At 35.1% G+C, this 24060-nt stretch overlaps 1 long non-coding RNA gene across 1 annotated transcript in view; it reads left to right on the forward strand.

Annotated features, from left to right (window-relative positions):
* Positions 1-24060, forward strand: part of LOC121041335 (uncharacterized) — a 57738-nt gene that overhangs the window by 7743 nt on the left and 25935 nt on the right. Inside the window, exon 2 of the long non-coding RNA XR_005795694.1 lies at positions 4305-4362. This is a non-coding gene — a long non-coding RNA (uncharacterized LOC121041335). The remainder of the gene's footprint in view (positions 1-4304; positions 4363-24060) is intronic.

Below are 24060 nucleotides of genomic sequence, written 5' to 3' on the forward strand. Positions count from 1 at the left end.
ATCCCATCCCATCCCATCCCATCCCATCCCATCCCATCCCATCCCAAGTGGGCTTGCTGGTATTACATGACTCCTAAGTCTTAACTCATACTTTTGACTTCTTGATGCATACTTTATTTACACTAGGCCACTAAGATTGTTTTTGTGAGTAACTGAGACCAAACCCAGCTAAAACTATATGTATAATTTGGGAGCAGGAGGTAGCTTTATTTGGCATATTGGTGGAGAAGCAGAGGTATATTGATGGAGAGGCAGATAGTTTTCTCAGAGAAAAACAAGGCAGATAAGTGACAAGGAGAGAGGATTTCTTAGTTCCTAACACCTGGATATTTCTGGTTCTGATCGCTTTTTAATTCACACTACATATTTGTATTCTTATAATAAATTCTTCCTTTGGATTTAGGTGAAGTCAGTGTGGTTTCTTTAATTGTAGTCAAAGAATTTAGACCACTGGAGATGACGGCACTATTATTACCATTATCATTATTAGAAGGTTCAGGCTAGAATATCAGCCACTCTGCTCTGTACAGAAGTTAGTTGATATTTATGAATTGGTATTCATTTTACAAGTTGGTAAGTTATGTGTTTTATTTTGAATACTTTGTCTTTTTGATGGGTTTTCACTACAGAATGCCTCCCAAGATAACATGAGTAGAAATTTACATCCAACAATAGTAAGAAACATAAAATTTATACCTGGTGGAAGGGATAATAATGAGTTATACTGTACATAATATGTGCCCAATATTGTAAAATGATAGCAGAATAGAAAGTAAATTGTTCAGAAAATGTGTCTTTTTACTAGCTGAAATTGTATGTCAAAGTGGATGGCATGTGGATCATTTTGCAGTAAGAAAAAAATATGGCTATTGATTAAAATAACTTGAGAGTTGTAGTTTACAAAACTATGATCCTGTGTTATTTGTACTTTTAACAAGACAGTGGCTTATGTTTTTGTGTTTAGACTGCTAGCAAATATATGGTTTCAGAAGAATAAAAAACTTGCTCATGTCCTATATTTTTAGCATTGCACTGTAGTTTAATGAAATCCATACCTTGTTGGTATTGACAACAAAACGCATCGAGGAATAATCACAATCAGAATATTGTTAGCATAAGTACAGAATATTGTTAGCATAAGTAACATAGGTAAAAGAGGTGAAAAAAGAGAATTCTGTACTTATTTAACCTGAAACATCACCAGCAGGGAATTTATTTCACTCATTAAAGACCTATGATCAGATTTATTACCAGGTGTATTCAAGTACTATGACCAAGGCTATGAGAATAGATTGGCTGTGTTTGCAACTTGTTTGCAAAAGCCATTCAAGGAATTAGGTTCACACATTTTCATTTTGACTTGAGAATGTAGCTTTGCATATTACCTAGAAAGATGCCATGCATAAGCGAAGGTCATGATTTTTAAAAAGTACTACATCTCCTTTCTCCTCATTTATAATAAGGCACATAGGCCAGCCTCTTCTACTCATAATTTTGAAAGCAAAGATGTGTATCCTTTGAAGTTTAGTGCCACAAATGTCGTGTTGCAGAGAAATCTACCTGGAACATTTAAGCCCATGTCTACAGGGGTCTATGAGATAATTTCACTAGATACCCTCAAGTATCATCTGACACTAGGATTTTTCTTAGGAGTTTTATTAAATTTCTATGTTTTATAATTCCTGCAACTTTCTATACCTCTGTCAGTATGTTCACTCTAGTAGCTTACCAGCTCCAATTCTGGTTATTTGGAAGGATAAAGGAAATTAAATCAAAGAAACAAAAAGACTGATGCAAAGAATTCTACTCAAATACCCAAACGAACATGGTTAAAGTATTTCTGGAAAAATGCTGATAATTTATGTTTATTTTTAGATATTCCAACCAGGAAAAAATGTTGTGAAATTAATTCTATAGGGGAAAAAGCTCTTTTCTTTTTCATCATCTCAGTAAATGTTAATGTGTTAAAATCAATGTCATTGCTGTGAATAGGTAGATTTTTAGGTATGAATTGAACATTGTGGATACTCTTTTTCTGCAAAAAGACCTTCTCCAGTATCTGACTGCAAGGCTTGAAATCCCCATCAGTAAAACTCCCATTTGTGGTAAGCACTTTGGTCCTCTTTTAGAACTCCAATATTCCTGGAAGTGAAAGAAGTGATAAACACATATATGTTTTATCATACTGCTTTCTTTCCTGATATGGAAGTATCTTGGGCATCCTGAGAACTTAGTGAAATTGATGAGGAGAAGGAAAAAATGCGAGGCAGATTAAATGGACATTTATTGAGTACTTACATTCTGTAGCAATGTCCAAATATTTCTATGATGATGAAAATGTTCTGTATTTATGCTGTTCAGTATAGTAGACACAAGCTGCATGTGACTATTGATTACTTGGAATATGGCTAGTGTGAATGAAGAACTGAATTTTAAGTTTTATTTAATTGTAATTACTTTAGGGGCACCTGGATGGCTCAGTTGGTTAAGCATCCGATTTTGGCTCAGGGCATGATCTCACGGTTGGTGGATTTGAGTCCTGCATCCGGCCCTGTGCTGACAGCTCAGAGCCTGGACTCTGCTTTGGATTTTGTCTCCCTCTCTCTCTACCTCTCCCCCACCCATGCTCTGTTTGTCTGTCTGTCTCTCTCAAGAATAAATAAACATCAAAAAATGTAATTGTAATTAATTTAGATTTGATTTAAATAGTCACATAGAGTTAATGACTACTGTATTGGATGCTACATTTCTACACACTATGCTAAACATTATACATTTTTATTTAATCTTCACAACCACTTCATGAAGTAGGCAATATTTGCTGTCTTGGATAAAATCTGGGAACCGAAGTTCAGATAAATAGTTTTTTTTTTTTTTTTTTTGTCTCTCCTATATGTATGAGTGGTACAGTGGGATTTGGGCCCAGGTCTGAAGCTGCCTCTCTGAAGACAAAGTTTCTCACAAGTTGTGTTGCCAAGTCTTAGCCATGTTCAGAGGCTACCTTTCCACCAGCTGCTGTGGAGGAAGTTAAGGCTTAGAAATCATGAAATTAAAAAATATATACAATATTTCATCTTATTTGAAAGTAAAATTTACCCTCGAACAGCATAGGTATGAATTGCATGTGTCCGCTTATACATGGATATTTTAAAGTACAGTACTGTAAATGTATTTTTATTATTTTTTCAATAGCCTTTTCTCCAGCTTATTGTAGGAATACAGTATAAAACACATATAACATACAAAATATGTGCTAATAGAATGTTTATGTTATCAGTAAGGCTTCCAGTCAACAGTAGGCTATTAGTAGTTAAGTATTGGAGTCAAAATTTATATGTGTATTTTCAACTGTGTGAGGGGTCATTGCCTCTAACCCTCACATTGTTTAATTGTATAGTGATTTCTGTAGTGAAGGGCACCATGTAATTTGAGACATTCTTTTTTTAAGGTCTGAAAAAAGTTTTATTTTGAGGGCTGTTGCCCTTGGGCTTTGATTAAATAATCAGATTAATTAGTCTGCCTCAAAAGAAACCTTTATCTTACTGCTTACTCTTGAAGCCTGACTACTGAAAATGGTCAGTTAGGCCACTGAGGTCTCCGCCTTGTGACAGTCAGCTGTTATTATATAAATTTGCTAGTCTTCAGTAATCTGAGCTAGGGGACTGAATAAGAGAAATCTATTGCATATATGATTTCATCTCTCTTGGTAGTAATAAAAATGCAGAGAAAATCACCAATTTATGAATGGCTGTCGAAGTGATTTCTTGTCTTTTTAGACATTTTTACTAAGTTAATTATTTTCTTGTCTTTTTAGACATTTTTAATAAGTTAATGGGAGCAACAAATTGCTCTGTTTCTGTGCCACCTAGGACAGACCAAATAGGTGGCTCTTTGAACTCAGAAACCATTCAGATTCAAAATGGAAGGCCAGAAGATTATTTTTATGGGAAGTAAAACTTTTTTTTTTTTGCAATAGTAAGAGGGGTTTTTCAGTGTTATACTGATCCTAACTCTTCCACTCTCAGTTATATGTTATAATTACACTGTGGTTAATGAATGGTCATTTCTTGCAGTTCTGGATTCCCCTCTTTAATCCTGATTCTAGCTTTAATACCCTCAGTTGGACAGTCTCACCTTCCATTTAGTTCCCTTGTAATTTTAATTTGCAGTATTTTTTTAGTCAAATAGCTTAACATATATTTGCTTTAGTAAAGTTTCAGCTCTGGAAGATTATATTTCATGTTTTAGAATTTATCTGTGAGCTCAGTTCAGAAGAACATTGAATATAATTTGCTTTTTTACAGAGCCTGGAAATTATAGAGTTGAGGACACAGGAACAGTGTCTCACTGAAGATGAAATATGTGAGTTTTCTCATCATTTTTTAGCAAACTAATTACAATTCCCCCTACATGTTTTTTGTTTGTTTGTGTGTTTGTTTGTTTTTACTTGGTAAATTAAACAGGAGGTTCAGTTTGTGTTTTCCAGACCCCAGATATTGTAGGTGTTTGTTGCTACAAGTTTTGTCTTACTGAAGTCTGGCAGTATCTCCTGAGGTGAGACAACCAATTTTACTTTTGCTCTGGCACTGAGTCCAGCCATCTGCTTTAGGTCTGACTTTCAAACACAAAGGGAAAACACAAAGTATAGCCAACTTGGTGGTGACAGCTGGTGGGAGAAAAGAATCGTTGTGTTTGACAGTGTCCTTTGGAAACAGTCTGGGAGTTGAGTCAAACACAATATATTATCTTAAATATAGATGCCTGCAGGTTAGTTGGAGTTTTAATTTCTGATTCACCCACCTTATTTCCACTTCTTGGAGGAAACCCTTTCCTGTCACACATTGTCATCCACATGTTCTTGGACAAGAGCACTATGTAGACCAACAATGATGTACATATTCCACTAAACAGAGTGCCTTGCACTACCTTGTGGACCTGCTCTTTGTTTCAACCTATGTGTATTTTTAAACTAGAAATGATCACGGACAGAATTTATATGTTCTAGGGCAAATGGTCATCTTAGAGGTAGTATTATAATACTTTAATTTTTCACCATTAAAAAATTCCGTAGTAGTTAATAATATCTAAGCAAGGGAAAATTTATTTTAGGCGAATAAATTTATATTTGAACAGTTAGAATTTTATTTCAAACCATCTGGAGTAAATAATATTCTATGTAGAACTAATTGGTTGTTCCAGTTTTTTGGTTTTATTTTTCAGTAAGCAAGTAAAGCTATGGCAGATCTTTGGACATAGTTAACTACCAGAAGCTGCCTTATATCTAAAGAAACACCATATTACGATTGGGATGAGATAGGTGTAGAGATAAAAGAGTGACATCAACTTTAAAAGACAGGGTCATTTCCTTCTTCCTCTTTTGGAGAGTGTCTGGAATTAATGGTAATTTGGTTTTCAGCTTTGTAGTTGCAAAATTAATTTTGTCTTTCCCCAAAAGTCAATATAAAGAACCCATTTTATGCCAAAAGCCAAACAGGAGCATGGGATCAATGAAAGAGGTGGTTAAAAACCTACTTCATTTTCTTCCCTTGGAGAGACTTAAAATGCTTCTTCACTAAACATGAAACCAAGTTATCTATTATTCACCACAAAGCTTTTTTGGAACAGAGTACAGCATAAATTATTTATTTTGCATTATGAAATAAAGTTAAAAGAGAAATGAGGAAGGAAGGCGCTTTAGAGTAAATGAGAATCGGAGAGATACTGAAGGAGATAAGGATATTCTCTCTCTCTCTCTCTCTCTCTCTCTCTCTCTCTCTCTCTCTCAGAGATTGATTTAGAGGAAGAGGGAAAGAAAGAAAATGTATGGGTTATTTCTAAGTATGAGCTTATGTCCCTGGTAATGGTTTGTCCTATTGTTAACCTGAGACTATTATCACTGTTAACTAAAGTCTCTTAAAATTTCCCATTGGAATTCTTGATTTTATTTGTCATTCAACAATTGAGTATATATTGAGGATTTACTCTTGCCAGGAACTGTGATGGAGTATGGGGAATAATTATAATATTTGGTGAGCAAATACCATATGCCAGATGCTAGACAAAGCCTTTTATGTAGGTTTTGTTTAATCTTTACAATAATCTTGTGAGGTAGAAGTTACTGCTACTTCTCACTATGTATTACATGTAGAGAAAATGAGATGTGGAGAAGTTAAAGATAAATAATTTTTTTAAAGTGTCATGATTTGTGATGTTTTGTGATTTCTGTTGTATAAATATACATCCAAGCTTGGATCATTTTAAGCTTTCAACAGTTTAGTAACTGGCTTGCAAAATTTCTGTGTATTAAACTGTTCATGAGAGCAGGTGTGAGCTGGCTTCAGTACCCCACTGAAAGGGATTATATACTTGTTCTAAAAATATTTAAAGTCCAATAGGGAAGATAAAACTATGTAATACAACTAGAAAATAAGAGGAACCAGAGAAGTGGAATGGAAATTTAGAGCAGAGATACATGTTCACTTAGCTATTTTCTTGTAATTTTAATTTGCAGTTATAGAAGGCTGTATTAGGGGACTTTTAAACTGTGCTTTGAGGAATGGGTAAGATTTGATGATGTGGAATCAGGGACAGCACAGCTGCGGGGATTTGGAAAAGCATGAGCAAACCACTGTTCAGTGTTCAGTGTTCACAAGCTTCCCATTAAAATGTGCTTTTGGCTCTGAAGTAGCAATACCCTAATAGTCCACAAGGTGGTGGGATAACTCTATCCTTTGCTCATTTTAAATGCAAATGACAAACTACCCATTTTACATAACTGGAAAAGAAGTTTTTCTCTGTTGAAAATAAGGAAAGAGTTAAAAAATTCTTGTGGGAATCATGATGAGGAATTTCAGAGAAATGCTTTCTTTTGCTGTGTAGTTAACATATAGCGTGATACTGTTTTCAGGAGTAGAATTTAGTGCTTCATCACTTAACATATAATATCCAGTGCTCATCACAACAAGTGCTGTCTTTAATACCTAATCCCCACCCTTCCCTCCATCAGCCCTCAGTTTTTTCCTCTATCTTTAAGAGCATTTTATGATTTGCTTCTTTCTCTCTTTGTTTTTCCTTCCATATGTTTTTCTGTTTCTTAAATTCCACATATGAATGAAATCATATGGTATTTGTCTTTCTCTGATTGACTTACTTTGCTTAGTATAATACACTCTAGTGCTGTCCATGTTGTTGCAAATGGCAAGATTTCATTCTTTTTAATGGCTGAGTAATACTCCATTGGAGATATATACCACATCTTTATCCATTCATCAGTTGATAGACATTTGGAGTCTTTCCATACCTTGGCTATTGTTAATGATGCTGCTATAAATATCAGGGTGCATGTGTCCTTTCTACTCTGCATTTTTGTATCCTTTGTGTAAATACCTAGTAGTGCCATTGCTGGGTCATAAGATAGGTCTATTTTTAACTTTTAAGAAACCTCCATACTGTTTTCCACAGTGATGTACCAGTTTGTATTCCCACCAACTGTGCAAGAGGGTTCCCCTTTCCCTGCATTCTTGCCAAATCTGTTGTTTTCTCTGACGTTAATTTTAGCCATTCTGACAGGTGTGAGGTGGTATCTCATTGTGGTTTTGATTTGTATGTCCCTGATGATGAGTGATGTTGAACATCTTTTCATCTGTCAGTTGGCCATATGGATGTCTTCTTTGGAAAAGTGTCTATTCGTGTCTTCTGCTCATTTCTAACAATCTAAGAGAATTTCATGTTGAAGATATAACTTGAGTAGGTATGGAATAAATTTGACAAAGATATAAAGTACTGTCCAGAGGTACTAACCTTGGGAATGCATTTTGTCTGAGGTTAAGAATTGCTGACATCTAAGTTTCACTGTGATTAAAAACCCCAGTCTAACATAATTTAAATTCAGCCACCAGATTTGAATGGCTAAAGTGTGCCAGTCATTATGCCACGTGTTTTTACCTGTTATGTTTTGTATCTGAATCTCATTGTGTCTAGATTTGCTAATAGTTGCAAAAATGCAACTTAACCAATTACAGTATAAGTTTTAAAATGTGTGTGTGTGTGTGTGTGTGTGTGTGTGTGTGTGTGTGTGTGTTTATCAAGAACACAGTTTATTTGATGCTAGAGTTACTTGTAACTTGTAGCATTTTTTATTTGGTTATTTAATACACATTTATTGAGTACCTGCTGTGTGTCATCTATTGTGCTAGGTGCTATTTTAAATGGTCATTTAGTTCACTGAATGCTCCAGCTGGAAACTTTACAACTAGACATTTTATCCCACATGGATGATAGCTCCAAAGGAGATGGGTTGAAATTAAGAAAGATGGTAGGTCCATTCTACAGTAGCAGAAACAGTAGTGGATTGGGTGATGGAGAGCTAATGTGAAGGGTGGTGCTTCTGCAGAAATGTTCCAGAACGGAAGTGGTGTGATTAAAACAAAGACTTGCTTGAAAGCAAGGAATTATGGCCTGTCTCAGGTTCCTTTCAGTCTTATTGCAAGTTTCTAAATGTTGGAACAGTAATGTGAGAACATGCCCCCAACACACAATCTGTGAGTGACCAGTTTCTCACAGAGCAGTTCCGCAGCCTTTATAGGATAGGCCTGAAGATTTAACTAGGAAGGAAATGTGGGACATGGGAACTGGAAAGTGATTTTTAAGCACTAAGAGGGGAAGGGGATGTGTAGATTCCTGCCCCCATTCCCAAGTGACCCTGTCTCAGCCTTCAGCTATTCTGTCGCATTCACTTGGAGTTTCTCAGGATTCCTTTCTGTCATTAGCCCTCTCCCTATCTCTACCCTCAACCCTCCAGTTGTTTTTAATCTAGTTCAGTTCTGGTTTGATGGAGCTAAGGTGAAAATAGCCCTCACTCTAATTGTAATGCCATTACATCCCACCAGGAGAAAATTATGCTATGTACTGTAGCAGAAAAAGCTGGATAGCAATGAAGAGTGAGATAGAGTTGATAGAACAGTAACACTCTGTGGGCCTGTGATTCTTCTTGATTGTCATAGATAAACAATAAATAAGAAAGGAGCAAAATAAAGGGAAGTTTGCAGTTTTGAAACCTTCTTTGGTAGGTGGAAATTAAATTTTATTTAGAGATAGAGGGCTGCATAACTTGTAGTTTCTGAGTGAGGTGTTTATATTGTAATCCTAAACTAGGTTAGAGGGGCTAACTAAATGTTAACCCTACAAGAACAGTTAACTGTTTGGGGATGGAGACCAATCATAGTAATTCTCTCAGACTCCTTCCACATAGTCAAAAGCTTTAGAATATTTATTTTTTAAGTGGAAATTGTGCAAAACAATAATTTCTGCTTTTTTATTCTTTGCCTAAAGCTGATGATATTTTTGTGCTTTGCCAAGAGGGAAATTCTGTCCATGCATACATAGTGTTTCTACTTGTCAGTACTATTTGTGTGCTGCTCACACATATTCACTGAGATTGGGGATCTGGAATTATGCATCAATAATGAAGCAATTAAGAACTTGGTTTATATCATTGTATCTTCCTCACCTTCCCTAGGTGTTTTCTGGTGCAGTAGTTCTAAATGGTCATAGGCCTGTATCGAAGATAGTAGGTTCCTGAACTCTCCAGGGTCATTATTTTACTTTTACATGGAATCATCTTTAAATTTTTCATACCACTGTTGAATTGGGAAAGGGATCTCAGAAGATGAGGAGAAAAGAAAGCATGTGTATCAGAGCAAGCAGCATGAATTTTCCAAATCCATGAGCTGTCAAAAATCTTCTCAAACATCCTGTTTCTCTGTGCTGGAAGATTGCTAATTTACTTTAAACTTTGCTTAGTTGTTAATAATGGAATTTTCTAACCACAGACAATTGGCTAATGCAGAACTAACCATGGTGACAAAGAAAAGCACTTCAAGCTTTAAATCCATTGTTCCCAAAATGCACTGAAGTGCCTTGGGGCACTGAAGGCAACTCACAGAGGTACTGCAGGATATTTTAAATGTTCAAGGGAAACACAGTGATACACAAATTACTGCTCTGGGATGGTTCATAGTTTCAACGTTAGATTATCCTTATCCTACATTCCTTTTGATTAGGTAGTATCTTCAGGAACCTGGGTTTTTGGTGACTACTCTTTTATAAAGCAGGTAACGTTGCCAATCATTGTGTGGCAGGAAATGAGAGTGACAGTTTTCTAACTGATTCTAAGGCTTGAGAAGTTGTGCAGTGATCAGTAGACACATGCATCCCATTAGTAAGTAAATGTGGTTAAAATTAAAATATTCTTTTTTTCAATTTGTGTTAATTGTCCTTCTAAATAGCAATTGAGTGGTTGGGATATAAAGAGTTATTAAGTTGTTTGTACCTAACAGAACTCTTATGTATTTCTTCTGGACTACAGATGTCATGAAAAAATTAAGTCATGACATTAAAGGTAACATTAAAGATTACCATGAACCAAAAAGTTTAGCTACCAGTAGTTTTAGTTTAGTTTAGTTTGGTTTGTTTTTGAAAGAGAGAGAGCGAGCACACTTGCGTGTGCACAGGCTCATGGAGGAGGGACATAGAAAGAGAGAGAATCCCAAGCAGGCTCCATGCTGTCAGTGTAGAGCCCAACATGGGGCTTAATCTTACCTACCATGAGATCATGATGGAATCAAGAGTTGGATGCTTAACTGACTAATTCACCATGTGCCCCTGGCAACCAATAGTTTAAATTCTTTTTAAAAACTTGTTTGGGTGGCCTTTTTTTTCTTTTGAAAAGCTCTTGTATTTTTTCCCCATTATTTTATCTAAATGTACAAATGTAATCATCTACCTATTTTAAAATGTATTTTATTCTATTTCTGCTAGCTTTCCTCTTCCTTCTTCTACCTTTTCATTTCCTTCCCAGGTAGCTCATTAGCAACCTAATAAATATCTTTTTATATTTGTCAAGGATATGCTTTTATAAGACATGTATGCATATTAACTTATTTAAACATGCAAGGATGGGAGGGCTCACTTTTATGAAAGTTTTATGAAAACGAGGGCATGATAGTTACAAAAGGCAGATGACATCCAAGTATTACTATGAAATAATTTTAACTTTCCACACTCCCTGTAATGGTCTCAGAGATCCCAGGGGTCCCTGGGCCACACTTTGAGAACATTTGCAGTAGATAAGTTTTTACAATAAGTGAAAATCTAAATTTGGATTGTAGTGATATACAATAGCAGTGTTCTTTTTTTTTTTTCAAGTTATGTGTAAATATTTCACATATAAAAATGCTTGATGATTTTTATTGTGCATAGTGTTATAAATGCATGTTAAGTATTATGTGATGAGAGATTTTAATATTTTTTATTTGCTTTATTGATACTGATTAAATATCTTTTGACCTTATAATTATTTTAAATGCTTTAGTGTGTGAAATTTATATGCAGTATCCCTTAATTAATTGCATTTTCTCTTTTGGAACTTGAGTGTTGTGCTGATGAAAATGAATTTTAATCAATAACACTTTTGATCATCATTTTTATTCAAAATTTTGTTAAGAAAATAAGCCCGTCATATTCAAAATTTTGTTAAGAAAATAAGCCAGTCATATTTTTGTTCAAATAATTCATTTTTCATTCCAGAAGTAAAATTTTTTTCTTTGCACGGATTCATATTCAGCATCAAAAGATATCCTAGACTATTATCACTTTGTACAGTATTAGAAGATGTTCTTTATTAGTATGGTTTCTGCTTTGTTTTCCTACAGATTCAGAAAATTAACATTTATAATATTCATAAGGAACATTGTGAAACTATTCTAACTTTATAGTCTTTTAATTCTGAGTATTTAATATTTTATTATAAAGTTTTGCATGTGTAAATACCAAGAAACTATGCACTTACTATTTAAAAATTTTTTTTTCTTTTTCTTTTCTGCACTTACTATTTTAAAAATGTGAAGTCCTGACAATAAAACCAAAGAAAAAAAACTAAACCACTTAAAAATAGAAGTAACTATGTAATTTGGGAATATAATACACTATTTTATTTTATTTTTTACTTTTTTTTAATGCTTATTTTATTTTTGAGAGACAGACAGGGAGTGTGAGAGGGGGAGGGGCAGAGAGAGAGAGACACGCACACACACACAGAATCTGAAGTAGGCTCCATGCTCTAAGCTGTCAGTACAGACAGCTTGAACCCATGGGCTTGAACCCATGAACTGTGAGATCATGACCTGAGTTGAAGTCAGATTCTTAACCGACTGAGTCACCCAGGTGCCCTGTGCAGTATACTCTTGCTGCGTACTGTGATGTGGGACACACAGGTGGTTATTGCTTATATTTCTTATCTCTCATATGGGAGGACCATTTAGGATTTATTTTCATGATATACCCTGACAATTACCTTGAATTAATGAATTTAAATTATTATGTATTACTTTTTAATTATTTATATATTTATTTTATTTTAGAGAGAGAGTGTGTGTGTGTAAGCAGGGGAGAAGGGCAGAAGGAGAGAGAGAATTTTAAGCAGGCAGCATGCTCAGTGCAAAGCCCAATGTGGGGCTTGATCATGACCCTGGGATCATGACCTGAGCCTAATTCAAGAGTTGGGTGCTCAACTGACTGAGCCATCCAGGCACCTTTAATGAATTTAAGGTATAATTGATACTTTTAGTAAATCTTTCTGCTTAGTATATTACTATTATAGTATTTACTGATTAGTACAGAAGTATTTCAACATTTTACCAGTTCTGTTAAATATCTGATGAATATATAAATTCTAACCTTTTGCATTCATGGAAGTATTCATTCCTCAAATACCTACTGATCATTTTCCAAACATGAGGTACTCTCACTTACCAAATATGAGGTATAAACACATGTATGACCCAGAATGTGTCCTCAGAGAGCTTATAATCTATGACATATCTGCACAAGAAAATAGAATATATGGACGAAAAATGCTAAGTACTAGAAAAGAAATTTTAGTAACAAAAATTACATTCATGGAGAGATACTAGTTTTGTTTGGGAAATTTTATTGTCAAAGATTGAAATTAACTGTATATATTTTCCTTATTACAATAATATATTCTAATTGTGAAAAATTCATACTCTAGGAAGTCAAAAAGAAGAAAAATGCTTGTAATTTTAAATTTCACATAACAATTATCATCATTAATATTTTGGTGTTTGCTTTAACCACTTCATTATTTTAAGTAGACTCTTGAAAAGTGCTTTGTAAGGATGCTCATTCCAGTATAGTTCTAGGAATAATGCAAATGTTACATACCACCCTTGGTATTGGTGATTTTGGAAGAGGAAATGCTGTTAGGACAAGTTACTTTAATCATACATTGTTTTATGGACAGTAGTGATTTGGCCATGATTATGGGTTTAACTTCATAGTTGTGCCCAAGACATCGAAAGAGAATGCAGCTTTCTCACTTGCTGGCTTAGGAACAGGAAAATTTCATTCATAGAGTTCTAAGAATATGATAGGTTCTACTCAGAAACAAAAGTGAACCTTCTCTTCAGAGAAGAGAAGGACTGTCAGTTGATTCTTAGAGACATTATACATGAGAGGTGAAATCTTAGCACATCTACTAAGCCCACATAAAAGTTAGCAGTTAATCTTTGTATTTGAATTGGCATTCGCTTTATTAAGATTTTCTATTCATAGGAAAATATATTAAAAAATTCCCTTTTCTTCAATTTTTTTCACTTAAAAGCATCTTGTCACAGATAGTCTAAGATATCAACTGAGAGGCGCCTGGGTGGCTCAGTCAGTTGAGCGTCAATTTCAGCTCAGGTCATGATCTCACAGTTTGTGGATTTGAGCCCTGCGTCAGGCTCTGTGCTGACAGCTCAGAGCCTGGAGCCTGCTTTGGATTCTGTGTCTCCCTCTCTCTCTGTTCCTCCCCTGCTTACGTTCTGTCTGTCTCTCTCTCAAAAATAAATAAACATTAAAAAAAAAATCAACTGATTCCATGCTTCTTTATATTTTGTGTTGGAATCTATTTTTTTCCCCTGGTAGATTTCTCTCCCTTTCCTGTTTTATCTTTTAAGTAATTTTTGATACTAGTATGAATTCCTTGGAGGAGCTAGCTTAAAGACATTTTTGGTGTCAAGAAAATATCACAATGGAGTGAACAATAGTTCAAAAATAGTATTTCAAGTGCGTCACTCACATGTAGGTAATGGACAGTTGATGGCAGGGCCACCAGTATGCATAATGGAAGAACAGAGCAAACCCATTTTTTTGTACTTGCACATCTTCTCTTAGCTTTCCCCATTCTTAGCTCTCCTTTGCTATTTTTTCTGTAGTTCCTTTTTGGTGGGTAACACCTGTTCCTGTCCTATTTATATGGTGGCCATTACTTAGACCTATGCTTTGTCTCTTTATTAAAGCTAAACACATACTGTTGGCTGTTTTCTTGGTTATCGTGTTGGAAAACAAGCCAATAGGCTGACTTCCCCAAAGATGTTTTTAGGATATTTAAATTTGTTAATCTTTTATGCCTATTTGAAGTTTGACAAAAAATTTCTGGGGAGGCAAAGCTTTAACTAAGATGAACAAATATTTATTGTTAAATTCTCAGATGTGTTGGAGAAGATATTTGGAGACCAGTCTGTGAACACAGACCCTTCAGTTCATCGTATGGACAGCTAGACACTTCCAGTTGAATAGATAGTTCTGTTTTGAAAAGAATAGATGAGGGAAGTGCTACTTGTGGCCTTTAATGCAAATAGGCATGTGGAAATTCCTTTTCTACAAGGTTTTATAGGCTTTACTGTTGCCTCCAGAAGTTAAATGTGGGGACAATTTTCCTCAAGAGATTTAAACTAAAAGTAACAAACTTGTAGCAGATTTGCAAGCCTTCTGTCCTTAGTGATTTTTCTATCTCTATGACTCTAAAGATCTTCAAGGAAAAGGCACCAAATGCAGAGTATCAATTACTTTCACATCCACAGTTTGAACTCCTAAAATGGCATAAATATGCAGTCTGAAAAAGAGATGCAGTCATCTAATTCATTTTCTTCTCAGAGTAGAGAAGTGTGTACATGATTACAGACTGAGCCCTTAGGAGAGCAATAAAAATAGCTCTGACAGCCATTTCCAATAAAAAGATAATTTTTCATTGGGCAGAGCATCCAATCAATAAAGACATTTTTGGAGTTCTTGTTTGACAGTATGTTTGAAGATATTATGTGTCTAATAGCAGTTACAGGAGAAAGGAATACATGATTGATGCAGGACAAAAACCAGACAACTTCTTTTAAGAGAAGTGCTTTATGACCTTTAAATTTTAAAATAAAATTTTCTTTAAAGATTTTTTAAAAATAAGGGTTGGCTAAGCACCAGCTCTCTCATCTTCCACTCTTGTGTGGCTATCATTTTCACTGAAAGGGCCATTTAGTGTAAAAGGGTTGAAATAATAATAACTGTGGTCTAGGAGCCATTCATGTTGCTATAAGGGTTTTCTTCCCACTCTCAGTACCAACTAGTTATATTTCCTTGCTCTGATAAGACAAGAATTGTATAGTAGAGAAGTTGTGGAAGATTTGTGTGAATCAATTTTTGATTTTAATTAATGAGTATAGAAATTAAATAGGGGTGCTTAGGTGGCTCAGTCAGTTAAGTGTCCCACTCTTGATCTCAGCTCGGGTCTTGATCTCAGGGTCATGAGTTCAAGCCTCACACTGGTCTCTGCGCTGCACTGAGTGTGAAGCCTACTAAAAAAAAAAAGAAATTAATAGAAATAGAAGTGCATTAATCCTACATCCTTTCCCCCTGTATGTTTTTTCATTGTAAACAGCAAGGTTTTAAATTCTTAGTATTGTATTTTATTAATGGCCAGGTATTACTTCTGGTATAACTGTAATAAAGCTCTCCCCCAACCATCCCATTCATTTGCATGCAATTTCTTTCTATGTCTAAATAAGTACATTGATTTTATGTTTCATGGAGATTAGTGGTTTAACAAAATAAGAGATTATTGATTCTAATTTTTTCTACGTTGTTACCGGATTTAGTTGTCTTTTTAACCGGCACAGAGTCATTAAAGATGTTTTCTCTTTTCTCTAAACAACATTAAATAAAATGTATAGTGATAATGACAAATCAGGTATGTTAAATAAACAAGATCAATATTGTGGGATTTTACCAAAAGGCCAAAGGCAATTTCTAAGTACCTGTATAATCTTCTGTATTCTGCCTATCAATAACCTATAAAGAATTTACCGAACTCAACCCCCCAAAAAACACATAATCCAGTGAATTTTTCTTTCTTTGTAAAATGTTTAATGCTGCTTTTTGAAAAGGAAGTATGTCACATGGATAAAAAATCAAAACAGTATAAAAAGTATGTGTCAGGTGTTCTCTTCCTACTCCTACTTCTACTTTTTTTCTTTCTCTGCTGTCTACACTTTACTTCCAGGTAACAACTTTTACTAGTTTCTGATAAATCTTTAAATTATTCTTTATATGAATACATATATTTATTCTCTCCAGCCCAGTTTTTCCCCTAAAAGTTCACTTAACATATTGACTGTTCTGAATCTTTGTTACTGTTATTTCTTCTAATTATTTCTCTCACTCCTGAACACTAAATATTTGCACTAGAATTTTTGGCCTTTTAGTTAAATGAACCTGTATTTGAGTGTTGGTTCTACTACTTACTACGTGTGTCATCTTGGGTTAAACTTAAGGTTCTCAGTTACTTATGAAAATAGAAGAATCAGGATGTATGACATGTGCTGTGAGATTTAAACGAGGTAATACATAGCTAGTAGCCTCTGGTGGGCAATTAATATATGTCAGTTTCTATTCCGTTTACTCTGGCCTTTACTCTCTCCCAAAGTGCAATCACCCTTTTCCATAAGTATTCACTGAATTAAAGCTACAGTAAGCTCACACTTTCCCTGTCTCTAGTACAGCCTCTGTCCATCTATCAGTCACACTGCAGGTAAAGCATTTTCTGTGACTTTTATCCTCTGCACAGAGGATATACTTCAGAGATCATGTGATACACTTCATGATCTAGGTTCTTCTTACCTGTTCACCCTTGTTTTCATGCAAGTCCTCTTTCTTGCTCTTCTGCGCGTGTCTTTTTTCCCCCTTGCTCATACTTCTCAGTACCTGCGTATCCGCTTAACAAGCTGTTGTGGGTTGAAATGTGCCTCCCATTCTCAAAAGAATGTTGAAGTCCTAACCCCCGGTGCCTGTGATTTTGTTTGGAAATCAGGTCTTTGCAGATGATTGAGTTAAAATGAGGTTATTAGGGTGGGTCCCAATTCAATAAGATGTCTTTTTTAAGGGGTAATTTGAACACACAGTTTACGCACAAGAAGAATGCCATTTTAAGATTGGAGTTATGTTGCCACAAGCCAAGGAACTACCAGAAGTTGGGAGAGGGCCCTAGGACAGATCCTTCCTTAGCACCTTCAGTGGGACTGTGGTCCAGCTGACATCTTGATCTTGGCCTTCTGGCCTCCAGACACATGAGACAATAAATTTCTTTTTCTTCTTCTCCTCTCCCTCCTCCCCCTTCTCTTTCCCCCCTTCCTCTTTCCCCTCTTTCTCCCCCACCCCTCCTCCAATAAACTTCGGATGTTTAAGCCAGCTAGCTTGTGGTATGTTATACAGCAACCTCAGGAAACTAATGCAGTCTTTAAAAATTTCATCCTAGGGGTGCCTAGGTGGCTCCTTCGGTTAAGCGTCTGACCTCAGCTCAGTTCATGATATCGTGGTGCAAGTGTTTGAACCCCACATGGGGCTCTGTGCTAACAGCTCAGAACCTGGATCCTTCTTCAGATTCTGTGTCTTCCTCTCCCTCTCTGCCCCTCCTCCCCTTGTGTTCTCTCAAAAATAAGTAAACATTAAAAAAAAATTAAAATTTTTGTCTCAAATGTCACCTTCTCTATAAAGCTTTCCTGACCTTCCTCCCATATAAAGCGTTCCTGCCTCTGTGTTCTTTGTTCTTTTTTCTATTGGATTATCTTGTTTTATTAAAACATTTTAAGTTAAGGTAGATTAAGTACTTCTAGATCCTGAGGACAGGCATTGTGTGTTTTCACTTTTGAATTTCTTGTGGTCCATAACACATAGTATGGACTAAGTAAACCTAAGTTAAAGTGTTTTTAAAACCCTAAGGTGTTCCTCCCAGATCCTTGGTTTCATTAGCAGTGCATTTTCATAAAATGTTTCTTGGAATTGTTCTTTTTTATAGATGGATATTGTCACTTCTTATGTATATGTTTTTATTGCAGTTGAGCCAAATCCTCTAAAGAATACAGCTTTAAGGATTCTTTAAAGTTATCTTTAAGGTATTGTCCAAATTCTCTTTAAAATCTTGAAAAATACCTCATAAAATATAGTATGTGCAGTTTTTTGGTATGTACCATCTGGTACACTAGTTTTTGTGTGTACTAAAGTTGAGAATCTTAGCAACTGGGCTCCCTGAATACAGCTGAGAGCTGGGAAAAAGTGGTCACATTAAAAAAGTTATCTTCCAGCCTGCAGAACTGGCATATGTAATTTGCATCATATTATGAACATTCTCTCAAAGTATAAACAAAAAATTCTTTTTTTTTCTTTTTGGCATTTGTTACCCCCAGTTTTGCTATGATGAACCTCCATCTCCCATAGAGAATATAGTCACAGCTCAATTGCATAACTTTCCAGGTACTCTGTTGTCAGAATAGTCTCATTCCCTTTCTTTTTAGTACTTTTCACTTAAACACTTCAATCTCATATCTGATTTACAGCCTTTTGGCCTTAACATTTATGGTTAGTGAACACCATGGAAGTACGGTGGCTTCAACAGGTTCTGCCGACAAATGTCTTACTCTCAAGTATGTTCAAGTCTCAGGTCCCCTAGACAATAATTACCCCTTTGAGGACTAGACTACATTCCCTGGCTGACCTCAGTTGACAGCTTCATATCACATCCTCTTTGTCAAATTATGTGATGACCCTCAATAAGAATGTAGTTTCATCTGCTTTGTCTGGCCAACTCTTGAACTTGCTGGCATGATTGGGATCCATTGTACATAATTATTGGGAGCTGATTACTTCAGATTGGGAGCAGAATTGGCCCTTTCTGGGCCATATCTGTTTGATGCTCTTTCCCTCTTCACTGATAATACTGGGTAAAGTTAGCAAGTTAATTGACTAGTCTGATGTCCACTTGGGTACAAAATGCCATTATTATTATTATTATTATTGTTATTATTAATTACCTCAACCAAAGACCTATTATCCTTATCTATCATCTATCTATCTACCTCTTTACCTAATTACCTATTTACCTACCTATGTATTTTATTCAACTACAATTCACATACTATAAAATTCACCCCTTGTTACAGGTTACAATTTAGTGGTTTTGGTACATTCTCCAGGTTGTGCAACCATTACCACCATCTCACTGCAGAACGTTTTATTACCTCAAAAATAAACCACACCATTAATAGTCACTCCCCATTCTTCCCTCCCCCAGCCCTTGGAAACTACTAATCTATGTTTAGTCTCTATGGATTTGCCTATCCTGAACATTTCATATAAATGGAATCACACATCGTGTGGCCTTTTGTATCTAATATCTTTCTGTTAACATAGTGTTTTCAAGGTTCACTATGTTTAGCATGTATCAGTACTTACTGCTTTTTTTATGGAATAGTAGTCCACTGTGTGGATACCACCTTTTCCTTAGCTGTTCACCAGCTGATGGACAATTGGATTGTTTCTACTTTTTGATTGTTGTGAATAATGCTACTGTAGACATTTGTGTGAAGTTTTTGTGTGAACATAGGTTTTCAATTCCAGGAGTGGAATTCCTTGGTCATATAGAAATATGATGTTTAATCTTTTGAGGAATTGTCAGACATTTTTGCATCATTTTATCTTTCTACTGGCCATGTGTAAGCACTTATTTTTTTCCATATTTATGTCAATGGTTGTTATTTTCTGTCTTTTTATTATAGCCATCCTAGTGAGTATGCAGTGGTATCCCATTGTGCCTTTGATTTGTATTTTCTTAACGACAAATGATGTAAAGCATCTTCATGTGCCTTTTGGCATTTTGTATGTCTTCTTTGGAGAAGTGTCTATTCAGATCCTTTGCCCATTTTTTTTTTTTTGAGAGAGAGAGCCTGAGAGCAAGGGAGGGGCAGAGGAAGAGGGAGAGAGAGAGAATCTTTTAAAAATTTTTTTAGTTTTTATTTTATAGAGAGTAAGAGAGTCCAAGTGGGAGAGAGCAGCAGAAGAGAGAGAGAGAGAGAGAGAGAGAGAGAGAGAGAGAGAGAGAGGGAGAGAATCTTAAACAGGCTCCACATCCAGTGTGGAAGCCCACTTGGGGCTCAATCTCATGACTGTGAGATCTTGACATGAGCCGAAATCAAGAATCAGATGCTTAACTGACTGAGCCATCCAGGTGCCTCCCCTTTGACCATTTTAAAATTGGGTTATTTGTCTTTTAGTTGTTGAGTTGCAATAATTCTTTATTCTAGACCCCTATTTATATGATTTGCAAATATTTTCTTCTGTGGCTTGTTATTTTACTTTCTTGATAGTGTCTTTTGATATGCAAAAGTTATAAATTTTCATGTTTTATGGTTTATCTATTTTTCCTTTGTGTTCATGTGCTTTAGTTTCTTAGACTTCTGAGAAATTGTTGCCTAATCCAGAATTGCAAAGATTACCATCTAAGTAGTATTATATCTTTCAGTCAGTAAATATGGGATGTCATTCTACTTATTTAGGTCTTTAATCTCTTTCAACATTGTTTTGTAGTTTTTAGCATATTAGTCTTATACTCGTTTTTATCTCCTTTTTTGGTGCTATTTTAAAGGAAATTGTTTTATTAATTTAATTTTCACATGGTTCATTTCTGGGTATATAAACTAATTTTTGTATGTTGATCTTTGTACCCTGTATACTTGCTGAACTACTTTTATTCATTCTAAATTTTTTTGTGTATGAGTGGATGCTTTAGGATTTTTTGATTTATTTTTTTATTGAGGTATAATTGACATATAACATAATATTAGTTTCAGGTGTACCACATAATGATTCAATATTTGTATATATTTAAAATGATTACCAGAAAATGTCTAGTTAGTATCTATAAACATACAGATACAAAATTTTTTTTCTTGTGCTGAGAAATTTTAATATCTGTTCTTTTAGCAACTTTCAAATATGGAATAGAGTATTACCTGCAATCACCATGACTGTATATCCCCATGACTTATTTATTTTATAACTGGGAGTTTGTACATTTTGACCACTTTTACCCATTGAGGCTTTGCATTTGCTGATGGTTTCCTTTGTAGTGCAGAACCTTTTTAGTTTGATGTAGTCTACTTTTTAATTTTTGTTTTTGTTGTCTTTGCTTTTGGTATGAAATCCAGAAAGTCATCACCAAGACTGATACCAAAAACCTTACTGCCTATGTTTTATTCTAGGAGTTTTACAGTTTCCAGTCTTACATTCAAGTCTTTAATCCATTTTGAGTTAATTTTTGAGTATGGTATAAGAGAGTGGTCCAGTTTCATTCTTTTGCTGGTGGTCCAGTTTTCCCAGCACCATTTGTTGAAGAAACTGTCTGTTCCCCGTTGTATATTCTTGGCTCCTTTATCATAAATTAATTGACCATGTATTTCTGGGCTCTCTCTTCTCTTCCATTGATATATGTTAATTGTGTCTGTTTTTATGCCAATATCATACTTTTATTTTCCCCTGAGAGAGAGTGAAAGCTGGAGAGGGGCAGAGAGAGAGGGAAAGAGAAAATCTTAAGCAGACTCCATGCTTGGTGCAGAGCCCTACACAGGGCTGCATCCCATGACCCTGAGATTGTGACCTGAGCCAAAATCAAGAGTATGATGCTCAAACAACTGAGCCACCCAGGTGCCTCCATACTTTTTTGATTAGTATAGCTTTGTAAATCAGAATGTGTGATGCCTCCAGCTTTGTTGTTTTTTCTCCATATTGCTTTGGCTATTCAAGGTCTTTTGTGGTTCCATACAAACTTTAGGATTAGGTTTATTACTGTGAATAAATGCCACTGGAATTGTGATAGGGATTATATTGTTCTGTAGATTGCTTTGGGTTATATGGACATTTTAACATTATTAATTCTTCCAGTCCATGAGCATGGAATATCTTTCCATGCATTTGGGTCTTCTTCAATTTCTTTCATCAATGACCTACAGTTTTTAGGGTATACGTCTTTTAGCTCCTTGGTTATATATATTTCTAGGTATTTTATTCTTTTGAATGCAATTGTAAACGGGATTGTTTTCTCAATTTCTTTTTTTTTTGAGAATTTGTTGTTAGTATATGGAAATACAACAGATTTTTGTATATTGATTTTGTATACTGCAACTTTACTGTATTTGTTTATTAGTTGTAACAGTTTTTTGGTGGCGTCTTTATGGTGTTTTATATATAATATGTCATCCACAAATAGTGATAGTTTTATTTCTTTCTTTCTGATTTGTATGCCTTTTTATTTCTTTTTCTTGCCAAATTTCTCTGGGTGGGACTTCCAATACTGTATCGAATAAAAGTCAAGAAATGGGTCAGAAATAGGTTAGGAAATGGTCAGAAATGGGTGTCTTTGTCTTGCTTCTGGTCTTAGAGGAAAATGTTCCAGCTTTTCACCATTGAATATAATATTAGCCATAGGCTTGTCCTATATGGCCTTTATTATATTGAGGTACATTCCCTCTACATCCTTTTGGTTGAGAGTTGTTTTTAATTGTGAATGAATGTTGAATTTTGTTAAATACTTTTTCTATATTTATTGAGATGATCATATGATTTCTAACCTTCATTTTGTTATTGTGGTGTGGTGTGTTACATTGAATGATTTGTGGCTATTGAACTGTCCTTGACTCCCTGGTATAAATTCTATTTGATCATGGTGTATAATCCTTTTAATATATTGTTGAATTTGATTTGCTAATATTTTGCTGAGGATTTTCGCATCTATATTTATCAGGGATATTGGTTGGTAACTTTTTTTTGTGGTGTCTTTGGTTTTGGTAAAGGTTAATGCTGGTCTTGTAGAATGAATTTGGAAACATTCCTTTCTCTTCTATTTTTGGAATAGTTTGAGAAGAATAGGTATTAACTCTTCTTTAAAAGTTTGGCAGAAGTCGCATGTGAAGTCATCTGGCTCTGGATTTTTGTTGTTTCTTTGATTACCAATTCAATTTTATTACTAGTTATTGGTCTACTTTTAATTTTTTCCTGATTCAGTCTTGGTAGATTATATATTTCTAGGAATTTATCCATTTTCATTGGTTGACCAATTTGTTGGGATGTGATTTTCACAGTAGTCTCTCTCAGAATCCTTTGCATTTCTCTAGTGTTGGTTGTAACTTCTTATTTTACCTTTTAAATTATTCATTTGACTCCTCTCTCTTTTTCTTGATAAGTATGGCTAAAGGTTTGCCAATTTAGTTTATCTTTTCAAAGAATCAGCTTTTAGTTTTATTAATCTTTTCTATTCATTGTTCACTACTACCAAGTCTAATTTCTCATGTTGCATTTAGCTGTCATATATCTTTGTTCTCCTTTAGTCTGGAACATTTCCTTAGTTTTTTGACTTCTATGACATTGATGCTTTGAAGGCTAAAGATTAATTATTTAGTGCAGTGTCCTTCAATTTGGATTTATATCATATTTATTCATGATTATATTCATTTTGGTCAGTAATATCAACAGAAATGATGCTGTGTTCTTGCTTCATCCATCAGGTGATGCTAGACTTTACTTTACTGGTTATTGATGGTGTTAACCTTGGTCATTTCTTTAAATTTTTTTTTTCAACGTTTTTATTTATTTTTGGGACAGAGAGAGACAGAGCATGAACGGGGGAGGGGCAGAGAGAGAGGGAGACACAGAATCGGAAACAGGCTCCAGGCTCCGAGCCACCAGCCCAGAGCCCGACCCGGGGCTCGAACTCACGGACCGCGAGATCGTGACCTGGCTGAAGTCGGACGCTTAACCGACTGCGCCACCCAGGCGCCCTGGTCATTTCTTTAAGATAATATTTACCAAGTTTCTCCATTGGAAAGTTACTCATTTTCCATTTCTAAT

Source organism: Herpailurus yagouaroundi, unplaced genomic scaffold (assembly GCF_014898765.1).
Source record: "Herpailurus yagouaroundi ecotype Mexico unplaced genomic scaffold, PumYag 183, whole genome shotgun sequence".
NCBI classification, from domain to species: Eukaryota; Metazoa; Chordata; class Mammalia; order Carnivora; family Felidae; genus Herpailurus; species Herpailurus yagouaroundi.